At 47.2% G+C, this 12,965-nt stretch overlaps 1 pseudogene; it reads left to right on the top strand.

Moving 5' to 3' along the window:
• LOC120024008 overlaps positions 1–12,965 on the top strand; it is a 151,004-nt pseudogene that overhangs the window by 15,087 nt on the left and 122,952 nt on the right.

Genomic DNA, 12,965 nt, shown 5'->3' with positions numbered 1-12,965 from the left:
TGGTTGGTTAAGGCATATTGAGCAGGGCTAGAGGCTCTACAGTGAAATAAGACAGTAATCACTAACCAGGACAGTAATGGACGAGGCATATTGATATTAGAGAGAGGCATGCGTAGCCAAGTGAACATATGGGTCCAGTGAGTGGTTGGGCTGAGTGGGGACACGGCGATTCAGACAGTTAGCAGGCCGATGCTAATAAGCTAACAGTTAGTAGGCCGGGGCTAAACAAGCTAGCAGTTAGCAGACCGGGGCTGGCAAGCTAGCAGTTAGCAGACCGGGTTAGCAATACAAATCAGGTGTTAGCTATGTATTGTAGGGATTATTCTTTGCACCTTTGGGCACACAGAACAAACCCACACCATGGACCTCTGGCACCTCAACCTCCTGTTGAGAATGTCAGTGATGCGACCTAGCTTTATCTGTAGCTAAAGCTAGCCTACATCTTTGTGGATTTAAATAAAAATGGACCTACAGTATAGATATCGCCTCAAAATTCTCTGGCATCATAGGCCTCATTTCAAAGTAATTAAAGAGATGGTTTAACAGATATTCTTTATCACTTCTGTGATACGTGGAAAATAGATAGCCTACCTACGCTCAGTTATCTTCGTTCTATTCTTTAACCCGGCAAAGTCATTTAAATGGTTGACGTTTGCAGGTTATCTATCACTGAACAAAGACCTGACCTTTCTATTTTGCTGTTTTCCAAGTTTTACTTCTACTTTACTTTACACACTACTGGTATTCCCTTGTCATGTATGCTCTACATTCAGATTCTTTATAGCGACTGCAGATTTTTAGGAACAGCAAACCTCCTCTGACTTAATTTTTGATCAAAACAAAGAATATGTGCAAACAAACAAATATCTCCCAAATCGGCCGATTTTTGTTGTTGTTGTTGCTGTGTTTAAAATTACCCACAACTGTTTCAAAGGCTGTCAATGTGACTAATGCTTAGAGCTTAGTAAGTAGGAGCAAAGAATTACAGCCAAGCAGGCGTTGACTCTATTGTCACTGATGTCACCGGGCTGGTAGCTCAAAACTAGTCCTGGCTTGGAATCCACACGGTCATGTTGTGACTCCAACACTTTCGTTTTAGACCGTGGTTAACAGGTCACGCTCTGCCCTGCAAACTTAAGAGCTCTCGTTTCTCCTTCTCTCCAGACTCCACTGCTCCCCTTTAATCATCACATTAAGGAAAACATCCCCCCTACCTACCCCCTACGCTGTGTGAGGACACCATCAGCCAGCCTTCCTGTTTTCCTGCTTCATCTGAATCAAGGAAACAATGAGGCTTTATGAGATTTCCCCTGCTACCTGGACAGAATCCTATTGGGTTTCAGTGCAGGGGATGAGTACTGGGTTGAGTGGCGCTCTCTCTATTGTAAACACCAAAACGCTACACCGTTATCTACTGTAGATGAAAGGCAAACCGTGAGTAATTTTTTATGTTGATTGTGCCATGGTCGTTTATTTTTCTGAGTCATTGGGAGACATGTTAACTTGAAGAAGTCAGCGACAAAAGAGCTGTGTGTTTTGTCAAATAAGGTAGAATGTCACCTTTCCCCTGTGCTTCCTGTTTTTCTTGAGGAGCTGTCATTTACTGCTTGATGAAATTCACGTGTCCTTCGAGGGTACAGTACTGTACGTATTCCCATGATCCAGTCTTTTATTTCCATGTTCTAGTGTTCTTTTCAGCTATTCAGTGGTGGAGTACCTGAGGGCAGACCAGAGGGTCTCTGAATGTACCAGTACGGAGATAAAGCATGTACATAAGTTTTTCCATTCGAAACGTCAAAGAAAGGACTCCATATTGTAGAGAATACGTACAGGAGTGGAGACTTCATAAGGATAATCTTGACCATGCTCCCTGACAGGATTGTTTATTTTAGTGTCTCTGGTTTTCCTATCAAACATGACTGAGCTGACTTACACTTGTCTATGAATGTGTCAGTGTCGTATTGAACGAGCAGATGTGTTTTCTTAACCTGAATATGAAACTTATCATATGAATCTCGGGGTCAATACATTCACAGGACACAAAGGAAGGACTTTCAAAAGAAAATAATAAACAATAAAAATATATTTATATATTTAAAATAAGATATAAATATTTACAAAAGAATGTTACAAAAAAGAATACCAAAAAAATGGATGGACTTTCAAGATTCAATTAATTTTTTAAGCTAAGTTTCTGAGTTATATCTGAATTCTATTTCCCTCTAAGGTGTACCAGATAGCATATATGATCCTGAAGGCTGCCAACTCCCCCAGGCCAGGTAACTGGGCGCTGGAGCGTTCTCTGGACGGGGTGACCTTTACCCCCTTGGCAGTACTACGCCATCACGGACACCAAGTGCCTCACCCGCTTCAACATTCTGCCATGCACCGGACCGCCATCTTACACCCGCGACGATGAGGTCATCTGCACCTCTTTCTACTCCAAAATCCAACCCCTGGAGAATGGAGGGGTCAAGGGTCAGCATATAGCATCACTGAAAGGGCATAGGGGTCAGCAGTGGCGTAACAGCTACTTTTATTTATCCTTTATTTAACTAGGCAAGTCAGTTAAGAACAAATTCTTATTTACAATGACAGCCTATCCCGGCCAAATCCTTACCCCGGACGACGCTGGGCTAATTGTGCGCTGCCCTATGGGACTCCCAATCAAGGTCGATTGTGATACAGCCCGGAATCGAACAAGGGTCTGTAGTGACGCCTCTAGATGCAATGCCTTAGACCGCTGCGCCACTCGGGAGCTACAGGGACTCATTTTTAAAGTAGATATGATTATGTTTGTTGAACACTTCAAATTGCAATCCAATTTCAATTCAATTGTACAACATAAAACTTTGATTCCATTTAACTGTAGTATATTAGATTCAACCATGGCCCACATGAAATAAGACCACCAGCACATTTATTCACTTGCTTCAATGGACATGTATGGAAGCCATTTGCTGCTAACATTTGATTGCCAGCTACATTAGTATTTAAGTGCTGTGGTGGTTTAATTAAATTACATCAGTCAGCTTTGAAGTCACTCACCAGCTTCTCACAATGAAATGTACATTTCGTGATTTAAGTTGTGATCAACACAGCTGCCTTAACATTATACATCTTGTTTACAAGTTAGGCATACAGTCTAGGCACATGGCACGTTTTATTTCCTGGTGTGCTGGTTTCCATATTTGTTTTCATTGAGGATTTGGATAAGGAAAGCCTACCTCACACAAATAAGAATACACAAATGCATACACACACATCAACACACGCTCACTCCACAAACAGCAACATTGCCTTGATCAGCTGTGTATCGGAGCAACTCCTTTTAATTGTGAGAACTGATCGCACAGTCTGCTCTCACTGACAGTAATGAAGCAGTACAGTCCATAGCCACCAACCTCCCCCCCCCTCCCCCACCCGCACCCCCAGCTCTGCTCAGACAATCAGGAGCTCCTGTCAGCCGGCTCCTTTTAGATAGTGACAGAAAGTGTAAAGCGTGATCACAGCGAAATCCTAATGAGTCGTAGGCGGGTGTCAAAGCATCGCAGATCTTATATTGAAATGTCACTCTCTCCGACATCTTCAAAAACAACCAAGCTAACCACACAGCCTTAATTAGCAACCAGACACGGTTAACCCTTCATAGCTGCAACCAAATCACTTTTTTTCTTACTAGGTCCATTAATAATGTATTTAATTCTTACCACAGCAATGGAGTGCTGTAAATGTTGTTATGGGGCTGTTTTATGGATTTGCTGAGTAGAGATTGAATTCAGTATTTGTTAAATATGTGTAGGAAAAGCTTGAATAGAGGTCACTAAAGATCTCCCATTTCCTGTATAACTTACGAAGAATCCATACCATTCGGTGCTTTGTTTCTCACAATTTGCACCTGGGGCATAGATCCACACCTCTCTGATCAATGGAAGGCCGAGTGCCGATGACTCCTCCCCGACCTTACTGAACTTCACCTCTGCACGCTACATCCGCCTACAGTTCCAGCGAATCAGAACCCTCAATGCCAACCTCATGACCCTGGCCTTAAACGATCCCCGCGATGTCGACCCAATCGTGACCAGGCGGGTAAGAAAGAAGCAACGTGTTGATGACCACGCATCACGATCACTTTCATATAGCATCATGTATTCCATCTGTGAGCCGCTACTGTATTCCTTTCTACCCAGCACCATTGGTGAAATGGCCATGGCGGCATGTTGATTACATTGCGCTCACCAGACAGATGGGTCTTAATTAAAAATGGCTATAATTAAGAAATCTGTTCCTTTCTGAGCAACATCCACCTCATCATGTGTTGACTTTGGCCTACACAATCAGTCACCCAGTGAGCTCCTGTGTGACACATAATTACCGGACAGATTGCAGGGCTTATATTGAGCGAGGAATTTATCATTTACAAAATACTGTTCAATTTAGTCATACCAAAGGGACATAAATTATGAAATTGTGGATGAAATTATCTCTCACTCTCAGAAATAAACACTGAATACCAATGAGTGTCTTTGAATAAACTAGGCTGTGCTGTAGCTTTGTAGAAGTAGCCAGTATATGATAGAAATATTCATGCCAGTGATCTCCATTTTTCTCAACTTGTTTCCTTTTTGTTTGTATTTCCAGTATTACTACTCTATCAAAGACATTTCAGTTGGAGGGATGTGTAACTGCTATGATCATGCTAAAGCCTGTCCCCTGAACAACTAGACCAAGGTATGTCAGTCAACTTACATTCTCTATGGCCCCTTCTCTACATTGTAATCATACAGTGAGCTAGATTTTCTCTCCATGGGCACAGTTCATGTACCGTTTGATAGTAATATCAAAGGGAAACACAATACTTTTTAACCTGCAGCCCTCATGTGAAGTGTGCTCCAGTTGTCTCTTGGGTGAAAATATCTGAGTCTTTCCTTCAGTGACGATGACACTGTAACATGGCTTCATTTGATCCACTGTCAGAAATTCAGTTGTGAGTGTGAACACAACACGTGTGGGGAGAGCTGTGACCGCTGTTGCCCCCGCTACAAGCAAAAACCCTGGATGGCTGGGACCTTCCTAACTCATCACGCCTGTGAGAGTAAGACCACACAGTGATTAACTTAAGCATTAAGGCCCGGGGGGGTGTGGTATATGGCCAATATACCACAGCTAAGGGCATGGCTGTTCTCGATACAGGCCTTAGTTGTGGTATATTGGCCATATACCACAAACCCCTGAGGTGCCTTATTGCTATTATAAACAGGTTTCCAACCTAATTAGAGCAGTAAAAATACATTTTTGTCATAGCCGTGGTATATGCCAGACCTGTGCTGATGGCTACTACAGAACCACTGGGGTATGTACTGGTACTGTTGATCCCAGTTGACTAGGATCCAAGCAATGACTGAAGCGCATATTAGTGAATACTAAATAGCGATCTCACTTTGTATCTATAGCTTTGTATCGTGACTAGGGTTGAAAGTCTTTCCTGGCCTGAGTCTCCTGCTCCCCTGTTCCCTCCAGGTGAGTCCAGATAGCTTAGACCCGTGTCAGCCCTGCTCCTGTGACCCAGCAGGCTCCCCAGCATGTGTCCCAGAACAGTCCCAGGCTGAAGGAGGTATGCTACTACTTAACCACCCAGAACAGTTCTCCTCTCTACGCTGATCTAGCTGCCATATGTTTATTGCTGAAGCCTCTCCCCCTGTCTGGTCCCACAGACCTCACGGCTGGATCCTGCCACTGTAAGCAGGGTTATGGGGGACAACAGTGTGACAGGTGTGCTTTCGGCTACAGTGGCTACCCCAACTGTGTCCGCTGTAACTGCAGTCTAGATGGAAGCCTAAACAAGGACCCCTGCCATCTGCCCTGTGTCTGCAAGGTAGGTCACTCTCTCCTCCTCCACCCCCATCTCTCTGGCCTTTTCTCATTAGGGCAAAAGTCCATCCTCCACCCTCTCTCCTCTGTCTTCACTCCTCTGTTACCCGGAAACCGATGAGTGGTTGAGGAAATGTCAATTTGTTGGTAGGCGAACGGAACAGTGTCTTCCCTTCCTCGATAGCCACCTTTCATCGAGGATAGTCTTCCGTATCCTACTTGAGTCCCTCGCGGAAGTGTAACGCCCTGGCCTTAGTATTCTTTGTTTTCTTTATTATTTTTAGTTAGGTCAGGGTGTGACATGGGGAATGTTTGTGTTTTGTCGTTTTGGGTGGTTATATGGTAAAGGGGGTGTTGGGTGTAGTGTATGAGTTTGTGTTGAGTGAATGTTTCTAGGTATGTCTATGTCTAAGTGTTTAGTGTCAGCACTTATGTTTGAATAGCTTCACGGTCGTCTGTTTTGTTGTTTTGTATAGTGTTCGTTTCGTTTTCGTCTTCTTTCTTAAATAAAGAAGATGTACTTTCCACACGCTGCATTTTGGTCCTCACTCTCTCCCATTGACGATCGTGACAGAATTACCCACCAATGCGGGATCAAGCAGCGTGATAATGAGCAACAGGAGCAGCGCAAGGAGGAATGGCAATGGGATTCTCTGGCGCAGTGCGAGGATAGATACCGGCGAATGGAGACAGCACGACGACGCGGTAGGAAGCCTGTGAGTCAGCCCAAAAAAATTCTTGGGGGGGGGCTTAGAGGTAGTGGGCCGAGGGCAGGTAGGAGACCTGCGCCCGCTTCCCAGGCTAACCGTGGAGAGCGGGAGTACGGGCGAACACCGTGTTACGCAGTAGAGCGCACGGTGTCTCCTGTACGTGTTCATAGCCCGGTGCGGGTTATTCCACCTCCCCGCACTGGTAGGGCTAGATTGGGCATTGAGCCAGGTGCCATGAAGCCGGCTCAACGCGTCTGGTCTCCAGTGCGTCTCCTCGGGCCGGCATACATGGCACCAGCCTTACGCATGGTGTCCCCGATTCGCCTACATAGCCCGGTGCGGGTTATTCCACCTCCCCGCACTGGTCGGGCGACGGGGAGCATTCAACCAGGTAAGGTTGGGCAGGCTCGGTGCTCAAGGGAGCCAGTACGCCTGCACGGTCCGGTATTTCCGGCGCCACCTCCCCGCCCCAGTCCAGTTCCACCAGTGCCTACACCACGCAACAGGCTTCCAGTGTGTCTCCAGAGCCCTGTTCCTCCTCCACGCACTCGCCCTATGGTGCGTGTCTCCAGCCCGGTACCACCAATTCCGGCACCACGCACCAAGCCTCCTGTGCGTCTCCAGAGTCCTGTGCATCCTGATGCTGCTCCCCGCACTAGCCCTGAGATGCGTGTCCCCAGCCCGGTACCACCAGTTCCGGCACCACGCACTAGGCCTAATGTGCGTCCCCAGGGTCCAGTATGCCCTGTTCCTTCTCCCCGCACTAGCCTGAAGGTGCGTGTCCTTAGCCCGGTGCCTCCAGTTCCGGCACCACGCACCAGGCCTACAGTGCGCCTCATCCGGCCAGAGCCATCCGTCTGCCCAGTGCCATCTGAGCCATCCGTCTCCCCAGCGCCATCTGAGCCATCCGTCTCCCCAGCGCCATCTGAGCCATCCGTCTCCCCAGCGCCATCTGAGCCATCCGTCTCCCCAGCGCCATCTGAGCCATCCGTCTGCCCAGTGCCGTCTGAGCCATCCGTCTGTCCCGAGCCATTAGAGCCGCCCGTCTGTCCCGAGCCGTCAGAGCCGTTAGTCAGTCAGGAGCCGCTAGAGCCATTCGTCAGTCAGGATCTGCCAGAGCCGCCAACCAGACAGGATCTGCCAGAGCCGCCAACCAGACAGGATCTGCCAGAGCCGCCAACCAGACAGGATCTGCCAGAGCCGCCAACCAGACAGGATCTGCCAGAGCCGCCAACCAGACAGGATCTGCCAGAGCCGCCAACCAGACAGGATCTGCCAGAGCCGCCAACCAGACATGAGCGTCCAGAGCCGTCAGCCAGCCATGAGCGTCCAGAGCCGTCAGCCAGCCATGAGCAGCCAGATCCGTCAGCCAGCCATGAGCAGCCAGATCCGTCAGCCAGCCATGAGCAGCCATATCCGTCAGCCAGCCATGAGCAGCCAGATCCGTCAGCCAGCCATGAGCAGCCAGATCCGTCAGCCAGCCATGAGCCGTCCAGCCAGGATCCGCCAGAGCCGTCCAGCCAGGATCCGCCAGAGCCGTCATCCAGCCAGGATCCGTCCCTCAGTCCGGAGCTGCCGTCCCTCAGTCCGGAGCTGCCCCTTATCCTGGTGCTGCCCCTTATTCTGGTGCTGCCCCTTATCCTGGTGCTGCCCCTTAGTCCGGTGCTGCCCCTTAGTCCGGTGCTGCCCCTTAGTCCGGTGCTGCCCCTTAGTCCGGTGATGCCCCTTAATCCAGTGGGGTTAATGTGGAGGGTGGCCATTTGGAGGAGGCTACGAAAGCGGGTAGTGACTATGGTGGGGTGGGGACCACGACCAGTGCCAGAGCCGCCACCGTGGACAGACGCCCACCCAGACCCTCCCTTAGACTTTATGCTGGTGCGCCCGGAGTTCGCACCTTAAGGGGGGGGGGGGTTATGTAACGCCCTGGCCTTAGTATTCTTTGTTTTCTTTATTATTTTTAGTTAGGTCAGGGTGTGACATGGGGAATGTTTGTGTTTTGTCGTTTTGGGTGGTTATATGGTAAAGGGGGTGTGGGTGTAGTGTATGAGTTTGTGTTGAGTGAATGTTTCTAGGTATGTCTATGTCTAAGTGTTTAGTGTCAGCACTTATGTTTGAATAGCTTCACGGTCGTCTGTTTTGTTGTTTTGTATAGTGTTCGTTTCGTTTTCGTCTTCTTTCTTAAATAAAGAAGATGTACTTTCCACACGCTGCATTTTGGTCCTCACTCTCTCCCATTGACGATCGTGACAGGAAGAGTTAAAAAATCTGCCACACCCCTTTTGAATCAGCTTTTGTTTTGTCTGAGGGAAAAGCATGCACATGTTTAAAAACAATAATAATCCTCCCTTCTTCCTATCCTCCCACACCACCAGAACCAATCCATTCAGTGTCAGGGGTGGACACATCAGCGCGATGCTTTATGCCTTCGTAGGGCCAACAGCTCCGAGTCCCCTCAAGTTCTTCTCACTAATTGCTCCAGCATAGAATTTGACTTATCATTTTGTGTTCAAGTTAGCCGGCTACTTCCTCCACTGCTATTGTGCACACTCATGTCATACACATGTCATACCCTGGGCAAGTTTCACTCTTTCACTAGCCAATTATACCATCTCACCGCAGGGATGTCAAGGAGCACTGGTGAACTTTGCTCTCTATTGGTCTAATTATTGAGCTGGGGGGAGGATGTGCAGTCAAATATTGCATTTCGTTGTGTCTCCAGCTGAGTCAGATGCTACTGAAACTTTTCTCCCACTTAATGAGAGAGAGAGAGAGAGAGAGAGAGAGAGAGAGAGAGAGAGAGAGAGAGAGAGAGAGAGAGAGAGAGAGAGAGAGAGAGAGAGAGAGAGAGAGAGAGAGAGAGAGAGAGAGAGAGAGAGAGAGAGAGAGAGAGAGAGAGAGAGAGAGAGAGAGAGAGAGAGAGAGAGAGAGAGAGAGAGAGAGAGAGAACGAGAACTCTGGAGTGAGTGTCAACGCTGACATCACCAGGGGGTGTAGCCTACTCCCAAACGTGCACGTTGCTCATCACCCCAGAGCATCTGCACAACCACTCCCACCTGAGGAAGCAGACAGTAGGGATGTTTGCCAAGTCTCTAAAGGACTTGGTAGACAAACACCCCATGCCGCACTGGACAGAGGACCACCCAGAGACCCCTACCAGACCATTGCACCACCAAAGACCCACAGGCCCCACCCAGCCTACAACCCCAGACCACCACCTCTACCAGACCAGAGAGGAAGCCCCCCCGGCCCGACCTGGCCCCCCTCCACTCCACAGGGCCCAACAGCAGAACCAGCGCAGCTACGCAGAGGTCGTCAGAGGACAGGAAAACCCTGTAGGATTGAGTGAGATTAAACAGCTCCTCCAATACATCTGCACTAAACACGCACACACACACACACGGACCCATGCATGCACACACACACACCTATTGTACTAAACGTTTACTTGTTCAATGGGGAATATATATATATACAGTATATATATATATATATATATATATATAGAGAGAGAGAGAACATAATTTATTTTGCTGTTATCCTTTTTATCTCACTCTTAACAACTTAATAGTTAGTAGTTACTGTATTTCTGACTGTGCTATTCTTTCTTTTTGCTACATGAAATCGCTATCAGTTAGCGTGTAACATTCAGGGCCTAAACTCATCAACCTTTAGACTGAAGAGTTTAGCACTGGAGTTCAACAAAAACCTTAAAGATGTTGACATCATCATTCTGCAGGAGACATGGTGTAAGGCAGACATTGTTATTCACTGTCCCACAGGCTACAAAGAGGTATTTGTGCCATCACAGAAACACAGCTCTGTCATAGAGGCAGAGACTCTGGAGGATTGATCATTTGATACAAATCCGAGCTACAAAATCTAATTGATCCCCTCAAAATTGTTAAATATCACATTTGGTTAAAACTGAAAAAATAACTTGTACTGACAGAATAAGATGTGTTCCTTAGCGCAATATATATATCCCCCTCAGAATCCCCATATTACTCAGAGGAGATCTTCCTCACCCTTGAGGAAGAGACGTGCCATTTCCAGGCCCAGGGAAATATTCTCATCTGTGGGGACACAAATGCGCGCACAGGAACACTACCTGATCTAACGACCACAAGAGGGGACAGCTTTATTACAGGCCATACTGTTTCTAACTGCTTTAATCTCCCCCATAGAAACAACAGTGACAGCACCATCAACAAAAACGGAAGGGATCTGTTGCAGCTCTGTTGAAGCCTGGGTCTGTACTTTGTCAATGGTAGGTTACTCTTTGGGAAGATTCACCTACTGCTCACCTCTTGGCCACAGCACAGTGATTACATATGATTACAGACATTGACACTTTCTCTCTCAGCTCATTCACTGTCAAGCCACTAACACCTCTGTCTGATCACAGCCAAATTGCCTTGTTCCTCAAAAGAACAGACATGGAAACAACCACACATTTACAGCCCAGTAAGCTGTACAACATCCGGAATTCATACAGATGGGCCCAAAACAGCACAGAAGAATACCAGAAAGCAACCGGTAACAAAAATATCCAAACGCTCTTAGATAACTTTCTGGATACCACATTCACTCACAGTAAAGAAGGCATCAATCCAGCAGTAAAAACATCAACTATATATTCAGGCAAACAGCAAAAGACACACATCTGAAATTGATTTTTTTTAAAGAAGAAAAAAAAGACCACAGATGACAACTGGTTTGATGCAGATTGTAAAATTATAAAGAAAAAACTTAGAACAATATCCAAAAGCACAGAGGCCCAAATAATGGTGAATTGTGGCTTCGTTACAGTGAGACTTTAAAACTCTATAAATGTACACTCAGAACCAAAAAAGCACAGTACAACAGCAAGCAGCTGACACTAATTGAGGAGTCCATAAACACAAACAACTTCTGGCAAAACAATGGGGAAGTAATGCTGCTTAGAAAGTTGATAAACTTGTAACCTCACCTTTGAGAAAATGGCCTTTCAATGTTTTGGTACCTACTGGAGAGCTCTTCTTTGTCTACACATATTCAACATCGTTCACACCCTCTTAAGCTTTTCCACCCATCTCTTTAAGGGTTGATCCGAGCGTTCTGTCCTAACAACAGCAGTCAAGCACCCAAGCTAACTGGCTAACTTTGGCTAGCTACTTCCAGACACAAATGAGAGAACAGCACACTGACCATTTTACTCACCCTAGCAGAGCTGATTAGGCTGTTTTTATGTTATCCAGAGTGTGGGGGCTGCAACTGTGCTGCTGGCAACAATTTACGCTTTTATTTCCAACGTTTACTGACGCCATATTCAACGGGTGTTGAGAGTTCCTCTGTGGAGATTGGAGAACCTTTGAGAAGGACAGCTATCTCTGCAGCAGTCCACCAATCAGGCCTTTATGGTAGAGTGGCCAGACAGAAGACACTCCTCAGTAAAAGGCACATGACAGCCCGCTTGGAGTTTACCAAAAGACACCTAAAGGACTGGGCCCATTGAAACAAAATTCTCTGGTCTGATGAAACCGAGATTGAACTCTGGTCTGAATGCCAAGCATCACATCTGGAGGAAACTTGTCACCATCCCTACGATGAAGCATGGTGGTGGCAGCATCATGCTGTGGGGATGTTTTTCAGTGGCAGGGACTGGGAGACTAGTCAGGATCGAGGGAAAGATGAACGGAGCAAAGTACAGAGAGATCCTTGATGATAACCTACTCCAAACCACTCAGGACCTCAGACTGGGGCGAAGGTTTACCTTCCATCAGGACAACGACCCTAAGCACACAGCCAAGACAACACAGGAGTGGTTTCGGGACAAGTCTCTGAAAGTTCCTTGAGTGGCCCAGCCAAAGCCAGGACTTGAACCCGATCTAACCTCTCCAGAGAGATCTGAAAATAGCTGTGCAGCAACGCTCCCCATCTAACCTGGCAGAGCTTGAGAGGATCTGCAGAGAAGAATGGGAGAAACTCCCCAAATACAGGTGTGCCAAGCTTGTAGCATTGTACCCAAGAAGACTTGAGGCTGTAATCACTGCGAAAGGTGCTTCAACAAAGTACTGAGTAAAGGATCTGAATTCTTACGGCACCAGCAGCATACCACACTGCATCCCACTGCTTGCTTGCTTCTGAAGCTAAGCAGGGTTGGTCCTGGTTGGTCCCTGGATGGGAGACAAGATACTACTGGAGGTGGTGTTGGAGGGCCAGTAGGAGGCATCCTTTCCTCTGGTCTAAATATCCCAATGCCCCAGGGCAATGATTGGGGACATTGCCCTGTGTAGGGTACTGTCTTTCGGATGGGATGTTAAATGGGTGTCCTGACTCTCTGTGGTCACTAAATATCCCATGGCACTTATTGTAAGAATAGGGGTGTAAAGCCCAGTGTCCTGG

Source organism: Salvelinus namaycush, chromosome 29 (genome assembly GCF_016432855.1).
Source record: "Salvelinus namaycush isolate Seneca chromosome 29, SaNama_1.0, whole genome shotgun sequence".
Classification (NCBI taxonomy): Eukaryota; Metazoa; Chordata; class Actinopteri; order Salmoniformes; family Salmonidae; genus Salvelinus; species Salvelinus namaycush.
The sequence above is the reverse complement of the archived record's forward strand: the minus strand, read 5'-3'. Positions and strand labels throughout refer to the sequence as shown.